The sequence below is a fragment of the Ambystoma mexicanum genome, chromosome 14 (assembly GCF_040938575.1).
Source record: "Ambystoma mexicanum isolate Mex_15411 chromosome 14, UKY_AmexF1_1, whole genome shotgun sequence".
NCBI lineage: Eukaryota > Metazoa > Chordata > Amphibia > Caudata > Ambystomatidae > Ambystoma > Ambystoma mexicanum.
The window spans coordinates 431,522,845-431,546,639 of record NC_090940.1 but is presented as its reverse complement, the minus strand read 5'-3'; the positions used below and the strand labels follow the sequence as shown (position 1 = coordinate 431,546,639).

The 23,795-nt window shown below is 45.8% G+C and overlaps 1 protein-coding gene across 3 annotated transcripts in view; it reads right to left on the bottom strand.

The window, feature by feature from the left end:
• VSX2 (visual system homeobox 2) overlaps positions 1–23,795 on the bottom strand; it is a 305,895-nt gene that overhangs the window by 15,044 nt on the left and 267,056 nt on the right. Inside the window, exon 1 of one of the 3 annotated variants that reach the window (XR_011283759.1) lies at positions 210–5,095. The exons of the other annotated variants lie outside the window; for them this stretch is intronic. The gene's annotated coding sequence lies outside the window, so the exon portion shown is untranslated. Of the gene's footprint in view, positions 1–209; positions 5,096–23,795 lie in introns of those variants that run through there. 3 annotated transcript variants of the gene reach the window in all.

Here is a 23,795-nt window from a genome sequence, read left to right as displayed (position 1 = left end):
AAGGCAGCAGTGCCTGCTGGGAAGGACTCAAGAGAAAGGCGTCCATGGCTTTACATCAATGCTTTTGCATCATTAGGTAGCTGCAACGGTACATTGGCATCTATGGATTTACATATTTTTTGTTAAAAAGGAGGTAGCAAGCCCCTGTACTCCCCTATCGCTTTTTTTTTTTTACTTCCCCCAGGACTTTTTTTTCCTATACCCCTTACCTTTTGTAGATATCGTTTGCTTGTTCCCTGAGAAACTATCAAAAACGATGTAAAAGGGTCCTTTTTTTACTGGGGGCATGTCCAACCCCCTGCCTCTCCCCCTTTTTTTCCATACCCCTGTCCCCTTGCTTTGCTTGTTTCCTGAAAAACGAACAAAACCAATGTAAATTCACGGATGCAAAACCGCAGATGCAAACGCAAAGACATGTCATCAGTGAAAGGAGAAGGATTGCAGACATCTGGGGAGGGGTTAAAAAGTGAAGACATGGGGCCATGATTTGGAAATCAGCAAACACATAAATCACTGCCGCCCTGAGTATCTGCTAGTGCCCCAGATGCCCCACCCATCCAACTGCCTTATGAGGATTACTCAGACACGCATAGCGAAGAGGCACACACTCCAGAAAGAAGTTTCAGAGAAGAGACTAACTCCATCAATTAGCATCACCAGAAAGAAACACAAACATCAGTAAAAAGTCATGGGGAAATAAAAGAAAGCAAGACAATTAAGGGGCAAACCACGATGCATATTATTTTAAAACAATGAAGTAATCAACAGTGACACTTTGGACAACACCAAAAGAGTTATGTTTGATAGACCCACAATGAGCTCTTCAGTTAACTCCTGGAGGCAGCCATCCCTCCCACTGTTTTATGCTGCCCTTGCCTCCTGTCACACCGTATGAATAGGATTACACTTGATTTACAAAGAAGAAAACAACGTTATACAACTATCAGGGTTCGAAGCGTTACTTAACACTTATTCTGAAGGTGGCACATTCCTCTGAAGTCGGAATGAATGCGCCACTTTCAGAATATGGGTGGCGGTTGCTAGGAAGGGCCTATTCTTGTGGCACTCCTCCTCTTTCGGAACTGCCTGAAATTGGCACTCAAGTACGGCCCCAAATTGGTGTCGTTCATGTGGAGGAGTGGCACAAGAATCACAGATTCTTGGGTGAAGAGATTGCAGGCATTAGCTCTATTGGCATTTTGAGCGATGATGAGGGCTACGCTCAGATATCGCGGATCTCTGATGACCCAAAAGCGCCTGCTGGAGACACTCCTTGCTCAGAGTTGTAAACATAGTATGGCCTTGCATTACTTCATGGAAGGTTTTCTTTTATCACCTTGGGTGTGCTTCACGTTGACTTCAGTGACAGCTTCAAGAAAGCACAAGACTTCATTTGTGCTGAGATAATTTAATATCATCACGAGGGCATTGCAGCAAATGTGGACATGGAATTCATCATCATCATCAGGGCGTCACATCAAATGTATAGAGACAATATGCCACACGCTAGGATGAAAACAGAGAATGAAACTGAGGATTGAGTGAACAACATGTGCATAAACTGTCATGTTGTTGTTGATGAAGATTTCTCACTGTTTGTTATGATCTGTAAAATATATTTCACGAAAGTGCTGCAGAGATTCTTCAATCCACCCGTTCTCGAAAGAAACATGCGGATTGCAGCCAGGGCACTGTTGTGCTCTGCGATGACGCCCAGGCCCAACTGAAAATATTCGTGGCGCCTGGCTGTCAATAAAAGGCACAGTGAAGCCTGCTATTTAGCAGGCTCACTGCGCCTACATAAGAAACAGGCCCCCAGTGGCAATGGCTGCTACTGCTACAAAGTATCAGCAATGGACGTAACTACAAGGAACACCTTTCAACTCTGAAGTCCAACGAAACAATTGTTAAGTTGACCAAATGTATTTCAGCACCCCTACCACTTATTATTCCTCCGTTCAGTTGCACTTCTTTCTTTTTCTTTTCAACTTTCTTTTATTTCAGCATTCCTTCTACACTTTTTTCTTTGATTCCCTTCATTCCATCCTTATTTCCTGCTTTCCTTTTCCTCTTTATACCTCTTTCCCTTCGTTTCATCTTCCCTCCAGCCCATCGTTTTCTCTCATTTCCCCATCTTTGCATGTTTCCTTCATTTCATATTTCCTTCATTCTAGCTTTCCTTTTTATTGTTTTCTTCTTACCTACTTTGCTTCCATCTTTCTGTCCTTCATTCCACCTTGGCATTGTTCCCTTTATTCCTTTGGCCATCGTTCATGCAAGCTTTCCTTTTCCCTTTTCTTTCTTTCCTTCCTTCTTTCCATCTTTATTTAATCTTTCCTTCATTTCACCTGTCCATCTTTCCTTCATTCCGTCTTTCCATCATTCCATCTTTCATTTTCTATTTTGCTCTTTTCTTTACATTCATGTTTCTTTCCCTTTCTTCCTTCCCTCCCTTCATTCCATTTGTATGTCCTTCGTTCCTCTGTTCCACCTTTCCTTTCTTTTTCCTTAGTTCCGTCTTTATGTCCTTTATTTTCCTTCCCTCCCTTCCTACCTTCCTTCCTTCCTTTCTTTGCTTAGGTCTGTCAAGTTTTTTTAATACAACTTTCCTACATTCCGTAATTTCTTCATTCGTTCATTCCTGTTTTCCTGAATTCCATCTTTTCACCTTTCCATCATTCCAGCATTGCTTCTTTCCTTCATTCTCTCTCATTTTCCCTTTCCATCTTTTCTTCCTTCCACCATTTCTTCTTTCCTTCGTTCCCGCTGTCCTTCATGTCACCTTTCTTTCTTTACTTCCACCTATGCTTCTTTTTGTCATTCCATTTTCCATCATTACTTCCTGCTCCATTCGAGATTTACTTGTCAGTCTTACTTTCCACATTTCCTTCTGTCATTCATATTTTTCTTCATTCTACTGTCTCTTTCTTTGCCTCATTCATTCCACAACTTGTTCATTGCTTCTTTTTCTCTCTTTACATCAATCTTTCTTTTCTTTATATCTTCATTCCATAATTGCCGCTGCCCTCCCTTCTTTACTTCGTTTCGTCTTTCCATCCCCATTATTTCTCTCATTTTTCCCTGCTGCTTTCCTTCATTCCATCTTTTTTTCTTTTTTCACACCTTCCATCAGCCTTCTGGCCTTATTAAGTGTTCCTTCTGTCTTTCATTATTTCCATCATTACATCTTTCTTTCTTTAATTCCAACTTATATTTTCTTCCCTTCCTTCCTTCATTCCATCTTTCTTTTTTGATGAATTCCATTGTTTCTACTTTCCCCCTTGATTTCCTTTGTTCTATCTTTCCACCATTCTTTTCATCTTTTGTTCTTCATCCTATCTTGCCTTTTTCTTCCTTCTGTCTTTCCTTCCCTGGTTCACTTTCTTTGCTTCATTGATTGTTTCTTTGTATTTCCTTCATTACATCTTTCCTTGATTCCCTCTTTCCTTGATTCCATCTATCCTTCTTTTAAAAGTTCTGACCTTCATCTTTCATTTATTCTCCTTTCATTCATTCCATTTTTCCTTTCTTCTCTTCCTTTATCCTTTGTTTCCATCCTTGTCACTCCGTTATTTATTTATTTATTTATTTTAATTCTTGTAATGCGCCAACATGCCCGTAGGCCTCAGGGCGCACATAAAACTGGACAAAACAAACAGACACACATGGCAGAGAAAGAAGAAGGGTCAAAGAGTTATTCCAGATTGAAGAAGTGGGTTTTTAAAGCACGTTTGAATACAGTGTAGTCCTGGATCTGCCGCGTCTGGGCTGGGAGTTTGTTCCATACAAGGAGTTCTTGAGCGTCAAGAGTGGTACCTCCAAATTTGGCTGTCCTGTATTTTGGATGCTTGAGAATAGTGGCAGAGGATGAACAAAGGTTTCTCGCGTTGGATTTAATGCTAATGCGGGCTGACAAATAAGTAGGACTCCAGAGGCTGAGGCATTTGTGGGTCGTGGTCAATATCTTGTGCGTTATCCGATGTTTAACGGGAAGCCAGTGAAGTTTTTTCCTAAAAGTGGAGATGTGTGTACGACGGGAATGATTAAAGATATTACGCACAGCATTATTCTGAGCCACTTGTAGTGATTGGATGTTGGAGGCTGTGGTGCCCGCTAGGAGGCTGTTGCAATAATCCAATCTTGAATTGATCAATGCAGTGGACAGAAGGGCACAGTTTTCTTCCGAAATGAATGGTCGAGTATAGCCTATTCTTTTATTTATAAGACCGCAGCTAGATTTGATGCTGGAGACATGGGACTTCATAGAGAGTTCTTCGTCAAGAACGACGCCCAGGGTCTTGACTTTCTTCTGGACGAGAATGGTATTGTCGGCAATATGGAAACTAGCATAGTTGGAGTCGAGTTTCGCCCAAGTGTTTTTTGATGCCACGATGAGGAGTTCAGTTTTTTTGTCGTTCAGGGCGAGAGAATTGCAGGCCATCCAGTCTTGTATGGCTTTGTATATTTTATTGATGGTTACTGTATCGCTGCTATAGGAGCCACTCAGCTGTAAGACCACCTGAGTATCATCTTCGTAGTTCGTGTATTGCACTCCTAATTTGTTTAAGAGGTCAAGAAGGGGATGGATATAAAGATTGAAAAGCAGAGGCGATAGACAGGAGCCCTGAGGAACTCTGCATGTCTGAGATATTGGAGAAGATTGATTATCGCCAACACAGACCCTCACCATTCTAGGACCCAGAAAGGAAGCAATCCATCTGGATGCAATTACGGAGCAGTTGGCGACCTCTCCGAGCCTTGACACCAGTAAGCTGTGATCAACTAGGTCGAAGGCTGCGGAGAGGTCTAATAACATGAGCAAAGCAGCTTGATTATTATCAGCTATGCTAGCTAAGGTAGATTTAAGATCTAGCATTGCTGTCTCAGTCCCGTGACGAGCCCTATAGCCCGACTGACGGGTACCTAAGATGTTATATTTTTCGACATGGGCTTGTAACTGTAAATAGGCTAGTTTGTCAATTATCTTGAGAACATACGGCACGTTGGTAATGGGCCAGTAATTGTCTTTGTTCGCTGGGTCAAGATTTTCCTTTTTCAATAAGGGTCTAATCCACGCTGATTTTAACAGTTCCGGTACCAGGCCCTCATCAAAAGAGAGATTGACCAGTTTGGTAATCCATGGAACCAGAATTTCTAAGGACTCCTTAAGAGTGCTTGTGGGGCAGTCGTCAGCAGGACAGGACGTGTCTTTAAGGTCCTTTATGATTTTGAGTACTTCATCTTCGGTGTAGTGTGTGAAAGAGAATTGAGGGATATTGTTTTTGCAGGTATTGGGCAGAACAGTGTCTGTGGGGGTTTGCGGGGATGTTACATTGCCTAGGGCTTTATTTATTTTTTCTTTGTGAGAATCAATCTTGGGTAGAAAGGCATCGTGTATGCCCTGACACCATTTATCGTCCTTAATGATATTATTAGTGATTGGGGGCTGATTTTGGAACTCCGCTAAAATTTAGAAAAGCTCCCCAGTATTGGATTGAGCATTCACTATCCTTGCGTTATAATGTGTGGCCTTAGCTTCTGTGATGAGTTTTTTGTAATTGAGGATGGATTTTTTGTAATTGGTTAGAGTGTTGTTGTTGGGATCTTTCCTCCAAACTCTTTCGAGGGCTCTTTTTTCTTGTCTGGTCACAAGAATTTCATTAGTGAACCAGGTGTTCTTTGTGGTTTCGGTCTAGGAGTCAACAAAGTTGTCAAGTTGTCAAGGGGTTGAAGTTTAGAAGACAGCAGTGTGGCAAAATTTGGAGCTGTTAGATTTTTAAAGTTGCGAGACATTTTCTGGATGCGTGGGTTGGCATTAAGTTTAGGAGGGGAGGGTAGTTAAATCTTGGCTTGAATAAGAAAGTGGTCAGACCAAATACATGGTGTGGCCGAGATGTCAGAGATATTGGCATTTTGGGACAGGAGCCAGTCTAAGGTATGACCCTTACTTTGCGTGGGGGATTTCATCCACTGGGTAAGGCCAAAGGAGGTGATGGTATCCATCAGATTGGTGCCTGCTTTATCCTGTTAGTCGTTGGCCCAATGGTTAAAATCACCCATGATGATAACTGGGCCTTTAGTGGTACAAATCTGAGCCAGTAGATCACTAAGCTGTTCTTCAAATAGAGGCATGACTTTGGGTGGACGATAGATCGTAAGTGTGTTTAAAGTGGTATGTGGAGAGGTTTTTATTTTTTACCCATAAACTCTCACAGCCTTCTGGAGAGGTATGAGGAATTTCATGGCATTCAAGATTTGATTTGATTTCCCTTCTGTCCTTCTTCCACCGTGACTCCTGGTGTCTTTGTGTCCCTTCCTCCCCCCTTTCCTGCTTACATTTCTCTTTTTAGCTTATGAACAACACAAGCGGCCCCGTATTCAACTTCCTTCCGGTTATGTTCATATGTGCAATCATCTAACTGATCGCACATCGAATTGAAATCTTACCAAATTTGTTTTCTAAACGGAAGTACCACCATCACTTCCTGTCACTAAATATCCTGGGCTGAGCAAGCATGGGTCAGCTCTTCCAAGATCTGCTAGCAAAGTCCTGCACTCCTTCCTTCCCCATCAGAAATAAGACATTGGGCCTCATTACAAGTTTGGAGGTAGCCTTGCCGGTAAAACCGTCCGGCTGCCGCCAAACTTGCAAATGTTTACGGCCCCTGGCAATGGGGAAATACAGAGCCATTACAACCCTGGCGGACCCTGTATTTCCTCATTGCCAGGGGCTGGAAACTTTTACTACCCAATCCCATTTGAGCCCCATAGGGCCCCATAGGGCTGAATGGGAATGGGGAGGTTGGTAGCACCGGCACCATTCAGAATGGTGCCGGTGCATCAGACATGCTCTGTTCGCGGGTGCTGGTACGGCCGCCAGGACAGACCTGGTGGCCGTAATGGCACCCGCGAGCAGAACTCGTAGTTTGCCGTTCCGGCAACTACGGTAACGGCAAGCTTACCGGTACTGTAGGTCCCAGACCGGCAAACTTATAATGAGGCCCATTGGCTAGAAAGGGAGCCTATGCAGCAGGTCCCTCTCTAAGGAAGTCATTCCCCATTAGAAATTAGGCACCCTCCTGTAGGTGATTCCCGCTCATTTCCCTTCTCCTCCTGAAGAAGCAAAGAACATTCCCTTTCTGGTTCCTGCTGTGTACATGCTCTATATTGCAGCCTCTTACAGGCCCGGTGCAGCTTGCTTTCATTGGGCCTCATTACAACTCTGGCGGTAGCAGTGCTGTTAAAAATGGCACGGCTGCCGCCAGAGTTGCATTTTTACGGCACCCGTGAATGGGCAAGAACCAGGTTGTGCCGAGTTAGGCGGACCTGGCACTTGCCCATTTTCGGGTGCTGAAATCAAGGGCCTCCTCATTCCCATTCTGCCCCATAGGGCTGAATGGGGATGGGGACGCCGAATGCACCGGCAGATGCAGAGTTGTGCTGATGCATCCGACATGCTGTGCTTGTGGGTGCCGGTCTGCCCGCCAGGAAAAACCCGTAGTATGGCAGTCCGGGACCTACGTACCGGCATGCTTACCGGTACCATAGTTCCTGGACCGCCAGGGTCGTAATGAGGCCCGTTGTCTTTTAGCAAACCATCAATGGTGACAGGGATGGACTATGAATGATGCGCTTTGGCATTCATTTTCTTTTACTATAGCCTTATAAATGTAGACAAAGTAACACAAATAGTTGAACTTGGAGGTTTATACTCAAACCTTCACCTACTGATGTTTCCCCACTCTAAGAGAACGGGTGGTGGCATATGCAGGTTAAGGGAAGGACCCCCACCACCAAATATATCACATATGTCCATCCACTTAGGCTAGATGACACGAAGGGTAAGAACTACCGGCAATGATTGCGCTATGCTCTAAACCATTGCAATATGTATGCGGCACACTTCAAACATTCTTCCAGCCTCCGTCTTATTCCAGGTTGATGGAGTGTGAGGACGATGCCTCAGTTGCTCAGTTGTAGGGAGGGTAGACACGTGATTGCTCTGATTGTGATATTTTAAAACATGAAGTAAACGTGATCTTTTTTTGAAAACCGAGAGGCAAAAATGTCACATTCATTTAGATCATTGCAGAGATTATAGTGGGAAGAAAGGTGAACTTGATGGAGCTTGTGTTTTTTTATCAGTTGAGAAAAGAATGCAGGAAAAGATTAAGGAAATACTGGTGGAAGGAAAGAAAAAACCAAGGAAGAAGAACAAAAGAATGCATCAGAAAGGAGACAAGAGAACAATAGAGACCGAGAAAGAGGGGAAGTGCACGAAAAGGGGAGGAAACAAAAAGAGAAAAAAGGAAAGAATGCAAGAGAAGGAAATTACCTTAGAAGGAAAGGAAGTGAAGAAAACAAAAGATAAGAAAAGAAAAGAATGAAAAGTGAAAGATAGTAAAAAAAGAAATGGGAAGAAAAAGGGAAAGGGTGGACGGAAATAGCAAAGAAAAAGGAAAACATTGACCAAAAGAGTCAGAATATGAATGGAAAATTGTGAATTAGTCAATATCAAAATTGTATCATTGCATTCCAGAGTTGAAAAATGTTTCCCACAGTTAAGTCCACTACTAACAACTTGTAACTGTAGCTGTTGCCTTAGAAAGTGTCTTTCAGTGTCAAGTCGTGTCCATTGGTAGTTTTTAATATCTCCTTATCGACCGAGGGAGGGGCCACTATCATGAGATAATGACTGGCCGCTATGTTATGGCTTGAGTCGAAGCAGAGGGCCATATGTTTGGGAAAGGTCATTAGGCCAAGTGATAATTAGCCCTCACAAGCTCTGTAAGTCAATTAGCACATATTGGTAGTAGCAATATATGTTATGGAACTTTGGTGCTGAAGTAAAAAACGTGTGTTTAATAATGAGAACGTTCATGGACAAACTGAGTCAGTAAATTAAATGTGGTTTTATTATGTACTAATTAAATAACAAGTGTGCCAAGGGGTCGTGTAAAAGTAACCAGATTCTCTATAAGAAAGTGAAAGCATATTGTCATGTTTTAGCTTCCTCGTGGTTGTACTTTAAATGATATTGCAGTGAAAGAAAGGTTCTTTTGGAGAGGAAGTGTCTTGTTGAAAGCCATCTTGACTGAAAATTGCATTATTGTTTCAGTGTCTGCATTTCAAGTCAGAATGTTCAGAATAAAGTCAATACCAGTAGTTATTGACTGCACTCTGAACATTCTCATTGCCTGAGAGGTGGTCAATAACAATTTCCACATGCTAGGGTGCTATGGGCCCAGGAAGTGGTAAATATGGCTGCCTCCAGGAGACAACTGGAGGGCTCATTTCTGAGATTATTTAACATATTTTTCCCACAAGTCTATTGGTATTCTAAAAGGTGCCACTGGTGATTATTTCAATGTATAAAATAAACAATTGAAGTGCATGGACAAAGGTGTACGGATGCTAGAACTAGAATACGAGAGGGTGCTGTATATTTCTTTATTTGCATGTTTAAAGCGCTCACACAGCGCGGGGCATCGAGGCGCTGATACAGGAATATGTCTTGGCTGTATATTTATAGCGCGCTCAATACCCAGAGGTTTCTAAGCGCGGACCTGATCTAACCTTCCTGCCCAAGGCTTCATATCAAGTCTGGTGTTCCCTGGCAGAGGCGAGGCTGGGTGTCTGTGTAGGGCAGTTTTCTTTATGATAAGCACAGGATTATCAGGAACGGGTGCATGGAAGGATTGCAGTGGACTGGCACAGCTGTGTCAGCCTCTCAATGCAGGAATAGAGAGGAGGGGACGCCGGTGGATCCCAGAACTGAGATACATCGCCCCCCAGCCTATGTTCTGTATGTATGCAACATGTAAATAGATTTCACCCCATACAAATCCAGTGTTCTTCCTGTCCAAGCCTTCATGTCCCTTTCACCAAATGCTCCCTCATTCTGTCACTTTTGGGTCTGCGGTTTCTATACCTTTTTTAATCAGCTTTCCTTCTCGCGTCCCCAGTTCCCGCTGTTCTGCCTTTAACCCCAGTCTCCAAATTCATCTGAATATTTCACTCTATTTCCAGCTCTTCCCTTTGGCTCATGCTCCTTTTCCTCACGTTCTCCCATCCCTTAACTTCCCCTCTCGCCCCTTTCCCAGTGCATTTCGTCTTCTCCCGCTCATTTGCATTCCTGGGCTCAGGTCACTTTCTTTGTGTGTCTGCCTTTTCACTTTCCTTCACGCTCACTGCTTTCTGGACGAGTTTCCATGTCCTCTTTCCTGTTCATAGTTGTCTCCTCTCTTGCCTGGCGACCTTTGTTATCCTTTCCCTACATCGCCTCACCTGCCTGTTCACATCTCTTTCCTTTCACACTATCCCGGCGTGCCCTCTGCTCTACGTTACCTGTACCCTCTCTATTTCTCGGACTCTTTCCTTCCCCTCCCTCTCCTGGCCTTTCTCTCCCGCCATGCCTCGCCTCCCCCAGATTGCTCACCGCGTTCTCCCCCCCCCCACACCCAATCGCTAGGTTCTCTGCGCTGCCAGTAGATACACATATTATCTCCATGGCTTAGAAAGCATGCGATTTTACAAGGGGCAGTGCTACTGCAGTGGTGAGCTTTTAATCTGTTTTATATTTTGAGCTGTTGTCTAAAACGGATCCCTGTCAGAAAGAGAGACGTGTGATGCGATGTTCAAAATGGCGACTTGATGACACCCTCGGACCACGTTTGGTCAGGTAAGTAAAGGATGTCTGAATAGCTACAGGCGCCCCAGGAGCACTGGGAAAACATGACATGTGTTTGGACTTGCCACGGTTTAACATTTAGCCCGGACCACTGTCTGCAGGTTCCCAGAGGGAATCTGGAATGCCCGGGTTACTTGCCAGTGATCCCCACTATTCCTATTAGCGGCCCTGCCTCCCGACAGGAATCCTTTCCAATAATGTCAGTAGAGGTCAAAGGCCCTGTAACTCACTGAGGCTCAGGGAACAAAGCCTGCCAACTCCCGGGAGCGAGGGCAGGATGCAAGGAGTGTAATGTCAAAGAGGGGGACTAGTAGTAAGGAAGATTGCCAGTAAGTCATTAAGTAAGTAATCTAAGCATTACCTCTAGGCGTCTCTTCCTCTTGTCTAAACCTATGGGCTTCAGAGCAAAAACTCCTCCACAGCCCAATCCAAACTGATATTACACCAGTGGCTTTATTCATACATTCTGATCATGCATACCACTGATTATTCTGGCACCATACACCCATGTCAAAAATGGCAAATGCAGATCACCCACACAGTGGCGATAATGCTGCACGAAAAGTATGTGGCGCTGCCTATGAAGACACCTCGAAGATCTCTGCCAATGGAACTCCTTAGTTATGGCCAATGAGGCTGCCAATCTTCTCCTAGAACTCTCTGCTGAAGAACGAAGAACACGTGCTATGTAATAGGACAACACAGTTGTGAATCAAACCTGTCTAACTCAGTGTCATGGGAGAAGCCTTTCCGCCCTGGCACCGGAAACCACAAGAGAGAAAAACGATCTCTTGTTTCTGATTGGGGTCTGTCATTGCTTAGTCATTACATACATTAAGCAGCCCTCCAGCCTCTTTTCCTTTGCAGAAGGGGAGCGGGTGCAAGTGGATCTAGGTCACCTGGCCTAAGCCCTGCGCACCTGGTGCCTTCCTGGTTGCCGCTCTTTTGGCCTAAGCCCTGGCCACCTGGTGCCTTCGTGGTTGCCGCTCTTTTTCCCAACTTAAGCAGCCCTCCAGCCCCTTTTCATTTGCAGATGGGGAGCAGGTGCAAGTGGATCTCGGTCACCTGGCCTAAGCTCCGCCCACCTGGTGCCTTCCTGGTTGTTGCTCTTTTGGTTTAAGCCCCACTCACCTGGGTCCTTCCTGTTTGCCACTCTTTTTCCCTACTTAAGCAGCCTTCAGCCTCTTTTCCTTTGCAGATGGGGAGCAGGTGAAAGTGGATCTAGGTCACCTGGCCTAAGCTAAGCCCACCTGGTGCCTTCCTGGTTGCCGTTCTTTTGGCCTAAGCCCCGCCCACGTGGTGCCTTCCTGGTTGCCACTCTTTTTCCCTATTAAGCATCCCTCCAGCCTCTTTTCCTTTGCAGATGGAGTGCAGGTTCAAGTGGATCTAGGTCACCTGGCCTAAACCCCGCCCACCTGGTGCTTTCCTGGTTGCCGCTCTTTTGGCCTAAGCCCCGCCCACCTGGTGCCTCCTCCTGGTTGCCGCTCTTTTTCCCTACTTACGCAGCACTCCAGCCTCTTTTCCTTTGCAGATGGGGAGCAGGTGCAAGTGGATCTAGGTCACGTGGCCTAAGCCCCGCCCACCTGGTGCCTTCCTGGTTGCTGCTCTTTTTCCCTACTTAAGCAGCCCTCCAGCCTCTTTTCCTTTGCAGAAGGAGAACAAATGCAAGTGGATCTAGCTCACGTGCCCTAAGCCCCGCCCACCTGGTGCCTTCCTGGTTGTCGCTCTTTTTCCCGTCCACCTGGTGCCTTCCTGGTTGCTGCTCTTTTTCCCTACTTAAGAAGCCCTCCAGTCTCTTTTCCTTTGCAGATGTGGAGCAGGTGCAAGTGGATCTAGGTCACCTGGCCTAAGCCCCGGCCACCTGGTGCCTTCCTGGTTGCTGCTCTTTTGGCCTAAGCCCCGCCCACCTGGTGCCTTCCTCGTTGCCGCTCTTTTTCCCCACTTAGCCCTCCAGCATCTTTTCCTTTGCAGATGGGGAGCAGGTGCAAGTGGATCTAGCTCACCTGGCCTAAGCCCTGCCCATCTGGTGCCTTCCTGGATGCCGCTCTTTTTGGTCGAAGCCCCGCCCACATGGTGCCTTCCTCATTGCCGCTCTTTTTCCCTACTTAAGCAGAGCTCCAGTCTCTTTTCCTTTTCAGATGTGGAGCAGGTGCAAGTGGATCTAGGTCACCTGGCCTAAGCCCTGCCCACCTTCTTAGCTCTGCCTCTACCTTTCTGATCTTAATTCTTAGATCAAGGGCGTCTCTCACGCGGGTGTCGAAAGTGAAGGGCAGATGAAGATAAAGGTAGTTCCTGTTTGGGTAGGTTCGGACCAGGAGGACCCAGGGCCTGAACCCCTGCCCAGACAGCAGGTAAGCATGCACCAACATGTGTTTACTCCCTCTGTCCCCACAGGCCATCCTCACCTCTGGTCCTCCCGTGATGTTCTGTTGTACCTCCACCCCCTCTGGTCCCACTGTGATGTTCTGTTGTCACCCCCTTTTGTCCCCCTGTGATGTTGTTGTGAACCCCCCCTTCTCGCATACAGGTTTTGCCTGTTTTGCTTGGTTCTTCTACCCTGCTCCCACTCCCCCTCCAATACTCCCCCCCTACACCCTGCCTCTGCAGGAGTGTGTCTTGATACATTCCGGTTTCACCATCAACGCCTTTTGCCAATGCTTGGATTTGACTTTTATGGACTTCATTGACTCACAGTACGTCACCCTCTCTCAACTTTCATGCTGGACTTCCCCTGCATCTTGTACTCATGGTGGTCCTGAATCATGCTGTTCCAATTTTCATCTTGAATCCTGGCTTGTATTTGCTGTTCTCTCGCAACATTATGTTTTACTACTCACTTCTGCAATTGCAATTGTAATTGCTCTCCCCTCTTGCTTCTCCACTTTTTCACTGCTCACTGTCTGTTCTCTCAACCCCTCCCTTTCTACCTTTTCCTATCTTCTCCACTCCTCACCTTACTTTCTTCTATGCACTTACTCTATCAGAATTGTCCTCCTCCTCCTCTACTTGTTTTTGTTTTCTTCCCCCCACCCCCCCCCCCCCGCACCTCCAGCACTATGTGAAATGTTGTCAGGCAGAGTACAATAGTCCCTTGTTTAGTTCCTCCCCTCCCTTTCTGCACGCCTCTCCTTCATCTTTTGTTAATCTCCGGCTCTACCAGAAATGTTGTCAGAAAAGAGGACACACATCTAGCTTGAAAGTCTGGCTGCACAATCAAAACCAGTATCTGATCTCTGCTATCAGAATCGCTCCCTACAAACCAAGGATCCCAACTCAGCCAGGAATCTAGCAGAAGTTGCAGCTACTAAGAATAGCCACTTCATGGTCAAAGCATTTGCATCCACTGATGTGAAGGGCTCACAAGAATGAGACTGTAGAATCCTGAAAAGCAAAGGCAGATCCCAAGCCAGAACCAGAAAATTTACTGTGGATCTAAAATTAGAAAAACTACAAAGAACCCTATCTCAAGATTGTCACCACAGAATGCATATCTCCAATGCTCCCTGAAGGCCACAATTGCTGACCCATGTAAAGGAAGCATCGTCGCAGCCTGAGTAACCGAATAACCATCATGCAATAATTGCAGAATGTGAGCTATTGAACTTGATAGTGGCGGAAAACGGATCCAAAAAGGGCTTAGATGATCATAGGCCTTTAAGGTAGCAGGCCTCCTGGACTGGTGCACAGCCATAGCCAGTTCTCTGAAGAGTACCGGTCTCTACAGACCGTTCTGCTCAGCCTCGAAACAGACCAGTGAGCATCCTAGGTTGCTTGCCCTGCAATCTGAGCAGCAGAACAACTGCAACTGGAAGCCAAGGAAGAACCAGACCTGTTCCATTGTTATATTTTCGAACCAAAAGAGGTCACAGGGTGCCTGTCCGGGTTTAGGTTGATTTTGGTAATACACGCTCCAGTAAAAAAAAATGAGGGAAGATTTTATTAAGTAGGTTTCAGTTATGGATCACTGAAAATAACATGTTGTCATCTATTTAGACAGGGTTTAGGAATGGGGTCACTTATATAAATTCATGTTTTAGACTGCAGATGGTTTTTGACAAGTATGTAACACTTAGAAAGGGCTCCCTGTTCTGGCATTTACAGACGTCAGGGCTGCTTCTAACTCGGTCAATCATACCTTGAGATGGGTTTCACTTGCCCAAGAAGGGATGGCACCTGAACTCATAGGATATTTGAAAACCATCTATGATGGCAAATATGCACACATTAGGTTCAGCATGAACAGTCATAAATCACTGCGTTTCCCCATAAAGAGGGGCTTGCTCCAGAGGAGTGTCATGGCCCCCCATTTCATTTAGCCTTTTCATAAAGATCTGGGTAGGTGTTTGGATAGAGTCGGATTGATGTCCCCAAAATGAATAACACGCCAGTACCAGTGTTACGGTTTGTAGATGGTACAGTAATTATAGCCAGTACCGAAAAGGCTATACATACATGATAGAGGCATTTTCCTTATAATTCAAAAAGCAAAGTCTGTCCATAAATGCAGCTAAGACAAAAAAATATGGATTTAGAGCCAAGTAAGAGTAAAATGAAGCATTCATTTATAATCCGTGGTGAAGCACTTGAAATGGTTAATGCCTTTGCTTATTTGCGTATACAGTTGTCACACTGGGTCTAAGTACTAATTCCTCACTGCAGTCCCCAGAGGGTATGATTGGTTTCAACCAGCATTTTGGCAATGCACTGGTGTCAACTTATTAGGGATAAGTGAGGCAGAGGTACTGTCCACCGTGCTATTTGGAGCTTATCTTTGGGGTCAAACAAACTGCTGCCACTCCCTCCAAAAACTGGGCTTCTCCCTCAATTTCAAGAAGTCCCACGTGTACCTTGTCAAAAGCTTACATTTATTGGAGCGTTCCTGGACGCTCCCCTGGGGAAAGCTTCACCCCCCGAAGTGAGGGCTCTGCATATTCTGCAATTTCAGAATAACTGATATCTAACGGCCTTTGGATTTTTGAGGTTGCTCTGTCTCTTGGCATCCTGCATTTTCCCAGTGCCAGAGGCCTGTTGAGGATGTGATGTCTTCAGTGGGCCCTCAGATCCCAATGGTCACAATTCTCCGACCGGATGACAGACCTTCTTCAGATCCAGAACAAGTTTGCAAAGGATCACCTGTGGTGGGCCTGCAAGGAGAATGTGTTGAAAGGAGAATCTTTTTGGCAACCATGATCAGAGATAACAGTAGTTATGGACGCCTCCCCCACAGGCTGGGGAGCTCATGTAAACAATCTGACAATCATTGTTCGTTGGTCTCCATCAGAGTCCAGACTACACATAAACCTTTTAGAGCTGTCAGACTAGTGTTGATGACCTTTCTACCCTCTGTACGGGGGAAGAACGTTTTGATAGTGACAGACAACGCAGTGGTCATGCATTATCTCAACGAGAGAGGAGGCGTAGGGTCACTACCACTGTGCAGAGAAGCAATGCAGCTGTGGTTGGGCTCTTCAAGAAGGAAACTCTCTATTAGCTGTTCGCCTGTCGCGAGAAGAGAACGCACCGGTGGACGCTCTGAGCAGGCAGAGCACTGTCTCTCACCAGTGGGATTTAGCGCAGGAAGTCCTTTTAGAGATCTTTGCCCTTTGGGGTCCACTGTCAGGAATTGTAACCTGTTCTGTTCCAGGGAATTTCCTCAGAGAGTAGCTCTGGGGGGGACAAGTGTGGTGGACTGGACATTTCCACTCCTGTACGCATTTTCAACAGTCCCGTCATCCCTCATATCATCAGGAGGATGAGGAAGTTCGGGAAATCCATGATCCTGATTGCTCCAGATTGGGCCAGGAAGATGTGGCACCCAGACCTTCTAGAACCTGATTGGGAGAACCATCCCTGATCAGCCAATCATCCAGGTTGGGGTAGATGCGAATCCCTCCCCTCCTTAGACTTGCCGCCACTACTGCCATCAACTTGGTGAAGACCCTCAGGGTGAAGGTGAGCCCGAATGACAGAACCTGAAATTGAAAAGGAGAACTGCCAATGGCAAACCTCAGGTACTTTCTGTGCTTGAAATGTATGGGCACATGGAAGTAAGCATCCTGAAGATCGAGTGACACCATCCAATCCTGGAGCAGAAGGGTGTGGAGGATCAGCTAAAGAGTTACCATCTTGAACTTGTGCTTCCTGAGGAACTTGTTCAAGCATCTGAAGTCCAAGATGGATCGCAGTCCTCCATCCGTCTTGGGAATTAGGAAGTAAAGGGAGTACAATCCTTGGTTCCTCTCCACTACAGGTACCAATTCTATTGCACCTTTCGCTAACATAGTGATAACCTCCTGTAAGAGGAGCGTATATGGACCCATCAAGAAGTGGTTGTTTGACAGAAAATTCCGAGGCCTTTTCAAGAATAGGAGACAGTAACCATGGGCTATGGTTTGCAGTGACCAAGCATCTGAAGTAATGCTTCGACATTCTTCCAAATGCTCTGTTAGCCTGCCTCCCACCAGAGTCCTTTGGACTAAGGCCTCAAAGAGGTTTTGGTGTTGTGGCTGCCGCAGATGGCCGAGGTTGTGTGGGCAGCTCAACTTCTACATTCTTGTGAACCATGAGGTAGTCTCTTATGTCCCATTTGAAAGAATTATCCCCTTGCTCCTCCAACTGAAGAATAGAATCGAAAGGGCCGACCGCTGCAACTCTGAGAGGTCGAATGGGATTGCTGTGGTTGCCAAATCACTGCTCCCAACAATTTTGCAGTTGCTTTGGAAGTTTTCAGCTTTTCCAAACTTTCATTGGCCTTTATTTATTTATTGGTCATTTGTTAGGCGCTTATACAATTAGAAACAACTGTTTCAAAGCACCCACAGGGCAACCGGTGGGGAAAAGGGAAGGCAGACAATGAACAACAAGATAAATATTTGAATTAATAGTACAAACAAATAATGAAAATAACAGGGAGGGGAGACTAACCTACTATGCCTTGTGAGTGTTCAGAACGTGCAAGTGCAGAGGGGAGGGGGCTAAGGGAAAGGTGCTGAGGTGCTCAAGGAGAAGTGCTGGGGGTGAAGTGCTAATAAAAGAAGAAAGTAAGTGCAACCTCCCAATGGGAGGATGAGTCTAGGTAAGTGCATTAAATAGACAGCGACTAGGTTGAGAGATGTGGGGGGTCAGGGCCCGAGGATACATAAGTACCCTGCACATCAGTCAGGCTACTGCATGATTATCAGGGAAGAGAGAAGGAGAAGGAAGAGGTCAAGAGAAAGGTCTTGAGACTTTTTCAGAACTTAAGGAGGTCCTGCTCAAGACGCACAGAGAGAGGGAGGCTATTCCACAGGAGGGAGCCCACAGAGGAAAGTGATCTACCACCAGCTCTCTGTTTAGCAAACCATTTCACACGCAGGGAGTTGGTACAGAGGAATGCAGGAGTCTAGAAGAAGAGTATTTAGTCAGGCACCATGGAGCCTTTTTATGAGGATGTTATGGTTCACTGTTTCAAATGCAGAAAAGAGATCAAGGAGGATGAGGACAGCAGGGGAGTTGGGATGCGAGCAGTTCTTCACGATTTCTCAGAAGAGCAGTTTCCATCCCTCTGGATGCTCAGAATCCAGACCGGTGGTCATGTAGACTGCCAACAAGTTCGGTATGGGATTTGAGTTGGGGGAGGGCCAATTTCTCGAGCAGTTTCCCCAGGAACGAGGTGATGGAAATGGGGAAGTAGTTGGCTGGGCAGGAAGGGTCTGCAGATGTTTTTTTAAGGAGGGGGCGCGCAAGGAAGTGCTTGAGAGAGGATGGAAAGGAAAAGAACCAGTAGTAAATGAGTGGTTGCAGATATCAGCAAGAGCAGGGGGAGAGAGGAGCTGCTGTCCTTGATGGTTCTGGAAGAGCATGGGGCAACCTGTTTGGAAGAGACCTTCATGGAGTTGAGAACTCTGGAGACTTCTTCAGGAGCAAAGGAGGAGAAGAAGGAAGGAATAGGGTGAATGGTAGGGGGCGGAGGGATGGAGGATTGGGACGGAAGAGTGTGTGACAAGGCTGTTCAGCATGTTCTGTTTTTGGAAATGAAGTGAGAGGTGAGTGCTCTTGTAAAGGGCATGGGAAGGAGTAGGGGCAGAAGATACTGCAGGCGGGTTGGCAAGTTTTCTGCAGATTTTGGAGAGTTCAGCCATGTTGTTGGACCAAACAACTGTGAGCCATCAAAGGCCTATCCAACAGCCTTCCCTGAACAGGCGGGGTAAAACTCAACTTGCGCAGCCGCAGAAACCTGGTTAAAGCGCTCACGGTCATAGCACAAAAATGCAATCTGGGGTGTCGAAACTATCCTGGAGAGACTGGCACATACCATTTTGTCATCTTGCACAATATTGAGGAAGCCTTCCCTTTCCTCATCATCAGGAATGTTTTCTGTGGCCATTGCCACAACCTCCCACAAAGTGTATGAATACTTTGCTAGGGCACAAGAAGCATTAACAGCTTTCAGTGCCATGCTATCTGCCGAAAAACACCCTTTTCCACAGGGCATCAAATCTTTTGTCATCCCTATTTGTGGGGATTGTGGGATAGACAGTCGCCTTTGAGGTTGATGTGGCCACCTGAACAACCAGACTTTCTGGAGATGGATGCCTCCTCAGAAATTCTGGATCCACGGCTGAGGGCCTGTACTTCTTAGTCAAGTCCTTATTTACTGTTGCAGAAGTATCAGGCTTTTTCCAGTGTTCTAAAACTCTGTTGCTCAGTGTCTTATGGAAAGGTAGAATAGGATCCTTTGGAGGTTCCCTATCAAGGATGTTTCTAAGATCATCCTTCTCATTTTCTGCAAAAGGCCTGCTCCAACCTAAATACTCCACCTTGGCTATGACTGACCTAAATGAGGCATCAGCATGACTTCTAACATCTGGCGTGGCAAACTCCAATTCTGGAGAAGTAGCCACGCCACTGGCATTCTTCAAGGTGTCCACCAGGTCTCTTAATCTCGACTCTTCAGAGAGTACCTCTTCTGGAGCACTTGGCATGCCATATTCCCAGCCAAACTCTCTTCCTCCACCTCCTCCTCTTCATAAATAGAGCTTATCGACTTGAAAAAGTACTTTTTTGATAAGGGCTTATAAACCTTCGACAAATCCGTTGAGGATGTCGATGTCTTTGACGTTGATTGCTTCGACAATGAAGAACGCAACACTGATTCCTTTGATGGAGCGGAAGAGGAAGTTGATGGCTTTGACTTGACTTGAGTAGCTGAATCACTCGACCCCCCCCCCTGGAGGAAGGTTCGATGATTCACTGCCTAAGCTCTTAGGACACGAGCAGAAGATTTTGATGACGCCCTGTCTGCTTCTCGAGGCGCAATGGGGTAGGAGCCTTTTTCGGTCCACTGGAAGGGGTGGATGGTGCAGGATAGGGAGGTTTCATTGCAGGAGATTTGGTCAAAGCCAAATTCATTGAATTTATTCGGCTGAATTTGGCCACAAATATATGTGTGGGTGGGTAAGGGTAAAAGCCTTAACAACAGGGACTTTCCACCAGGACACATTGTTTTGTGAAGTGGTGTACGCGATAGAGCCGGTAGGTAAACCTTGATGGAGTTAAATACTAGGCCAGAGTTGAGCATGTAGTGAAGAATATGTGATGGAGTACATTCAACTGGGTTTACATTTTTTAAATGGCACCATATTACAAATATTTTCCATATGTTAAAGAAACAGTGCCTGGTGTTAGGTTCACATGCGTACTTGAGGATTTCCATACACCATTGAGGTAGTCTTAAATGACCAAACTCTATGACTTCTGGGGCCAAGCTGCCAAGTTCATAGATTAAGGATGTGGGTGTTACGTTGTCTCCTGTGTTAGGTGAGCAGGTTGAAGGGGCACGGGAGCTTGATTGGGTTGCACATCTCCAGTTTGAGCAGATACAGAAACCAAGGTTGTCTCACCCACATTGGAGCAACCAGGATTAGAGTTGCTTGTTCTTGGTGCATTTTGTGCACTATTCTGCTGAGGAGCTGTGTCAGTGGAAAAGCATGAGCAAATTTCCCTGACCAGCTCATCCATAGGGTGTTCTCCTTGGATGTGGGTTGGGGAAACCCGGATGCGAAGTCTGGACATTGTGCATTTTAGTTTGTGGCGAACAAGTCTACAGGAGGATAACGCCAGAGGGAGAACATATCATCTACAATTCCTCCGTTGAGTTGCCACTCATGCTCTTCGGGTAGGGGATTTCTGATTAGAGAGTCTGCTGCAGAATTGAGTTCCCCTGTTACTTGTTGAGATACTAGGAACATGTTCCGCTTGAGTGCCAACTTCCACATTTTTTAGGCTAGCGTGGACAGAGTTAGAGAGTGTGTGACTCTGATTGTTTATGTAAAACATGACAATGGTGCTGTCTGTGAGGACTTGCACTTTTGGACCTGTTAGATGCACCTGAAAGACTTGTAGGGCCTTGAGTACTGCTAGTAGCTCCAAAAGGTTGATGTGATTTTGAGCTGTGATCTGTGTCCACTGGCCATGCGTTGTGTGGTGAAGGTAATGGGCTCCCCATCAGGAGAGTGTGTTGTCTGTTGTAACTATCGCTTGCACTGGAGGATTGTGAAAGAGTTCCCTTTAACAGATATTCCTTTGTCCACCAGCGTAGCGCTTGGACTAGGGTTAGCGAAACAACCACTAGATCGTCCCACTGACCGCTTGCCTGAGACAACTGTTTCACTAACCACTCTTGCATTGGGCGCATGCGCTACAGTGTATGCGGAACCAGGTAAATGCATGAAGCCATCATCCCGAGCAAGCACATTGCTTTGCGTACGGTTATTTGGTGACAGGCCAGATATTGAGATATTTGCTGCAGTATGTTTTGTACTCTTTCGTTTGTGGGAAAGACTAGCCCCTCTTCCATTTTTATGATAGCTCCTTGGAACTGTTTGATTTTGCTTGGAACGACACTTGATTTTTTCTCGTTGATTGAGAATCCCAATTGGAACAGAAGATTGATTGTCCTTTGGGTATTTTGCTTGCAAATTTGAGGGGATTCCCCTGTTATCAGCCAGTCGTCCAGATAAGGGTACACTGGGATTGATTCTCTGTGTAAGTGCGCCACCACTACCGTTAATACCTTGTTGAATACCCTTGGAGCACAGGCTATACCGAAGGGTAGCACCTTGAATTGTTAGTGTTGATTTTCTATTTTGAAGCGCAGGAATTTTCTGTGCGCTGGGAACATTGAAATATGAAAGTAAGCATATTTCATGTCCAAGGTTGCCATCTAGTCCTCCTGTTTTAGCAGTGGGATTACTTCCTGTAGCGTAGTCATGCAAAATTTCTGAGGCTTGACATATGTGTTTGCAGGGCGCAGGTCTAGGACAGGGCGCATTGTAAGGTCTTTCTTTGGCACAAGGAAGTACATTGAATAGATACCCTTGTTTACCTGATTTGCTGGGACGATTTCTATGGCGTCCTTTAGTAGCAGTGCTTTGACCTTTTCCAGCAGAATGCGCTGTTCCTTCTGCGTCGTTTGTATTTGTCTTGGCGGGTGGTTGGGTGGTGTTTGCATGAGTTGGATGCAGTAGCCTCCTGCTACGGTGGAAAGTACCCACTTTTCTGATGTGATCCCCACCCATGCCTGGATAAAATGTATTTATTTACATTTTTGTAACGCGCCAACATGCCCGTGGGCCTCAGGGCGCACAAAGAACAAGAACAAGCATAAGAGGCAGATGGAGAAGCGAGTCAGGAGATTATTCCAGGTTAAATAAGTGAGTCTTTACGGCACGTTTTAACGCTGTATAGCTCTGGATCTGCCGTATACCAGCTGGAAGTGTGTTCCATAAAAGGGGACCCTGAGCATCCAATGTAGTACCTCCAAATTTGGCTGTCCTAAATTTAGGATAATTGAGAGTGACCGCAGAAGAAGAGCGAAGGTTCCTCACGTTAGGTTTGATGCCTATACGGGATGACAGATAGGTTGGGCCGCTGAGTCTGAGGCATTTATGGGTCGTAGTAAGCATCTTATGCGTTATGCAGTGTTAGACAGGTAGCCAGTGGAGTTTTTTCCTAAAAGTAGAGATGTGTGTGCGACGTGACTGATTGAAAATATTACGCACGGCATTGTTCTGTGCCACTTGTAAGGATTGGATGTTAGAGGCTGTGGTGCCCGCCAGGAGGCTGTTGCAATAGTCCAATCTTGAATTTATCAATGCAGTGGACAATACAGCACAGTTCTCTTCCGATATGAATGGTCGAATATATCTAATTCTCTTGTTTATAGCACCACAACTAGATTTAATGCTAGAAATATGGGATTTCATGGAGAGTTCTTCATCAAGTACTACTCCTAAGGTTTTGACTTTCTTTTGAACTATGATGGTGTTATTGGTAATATGGAAAGAGGCGTAGTTAGGATCAAGTTTTGCCCGCATGTTTTTAGATGCCACAATAAGGAGTTCAGTCTTTTTATCATTAAGAGCAAGAGAATTACAAGCCATCCAATCTTGTATGGCCTTATATATTTGGTTAATGGTTTCCGAATCGCTGCTGTATGAGCCACTCAACTGAATAACAACCTGAGTGTCATCAGCGTAATTCGTATATTGCACCCCTAGTTTGTTCAAAATATCGAGAAGGGGCGGATGTAAATGTTGAAGAGCAGCGGCGACAGACAGGAGCCCTAAGGGACTCCACATGTCTGAGAGATAGGAGAAGATTGTTTATCACCCACGCAAACCCTTACAATTCTGGGACCCAGAAAGGAAGCAATCCATTTGGATGCAATTGCAGAGAAAATGAGAAATGGGACCTACTACTGGAGAGGCATGGGAGGGGACCTGGAGCGGGTGGCCATTGCTTTGGTGGGGTGGAGCCTCCGGAGGAGAAGGATCTGCCTCTACTTCTCGACCTTCTGTGGCCCCTTTGAAAATGTTTTTGGGAGGCCTGCCCTGCGAGGAACCCCAAGATGAAGTCTGCCTGCCCTGTTTGTAGTTGCAAAAAAGAACTGAGCTTCCAGGGCCCGTTGGGCCCTTTAGCCTACTGCATCAGTATGGTAAAACAGTGGCATTCCTGCAAATCAATTGCACCCGCCGCCACCTTCGGAGGGAAGAGAGTCTGCCAGAAGTCCTTGAAGTATGCAGGAGGGCAGCATGCCATTCTGTAGGGTGCAAGGGAAAAAGCC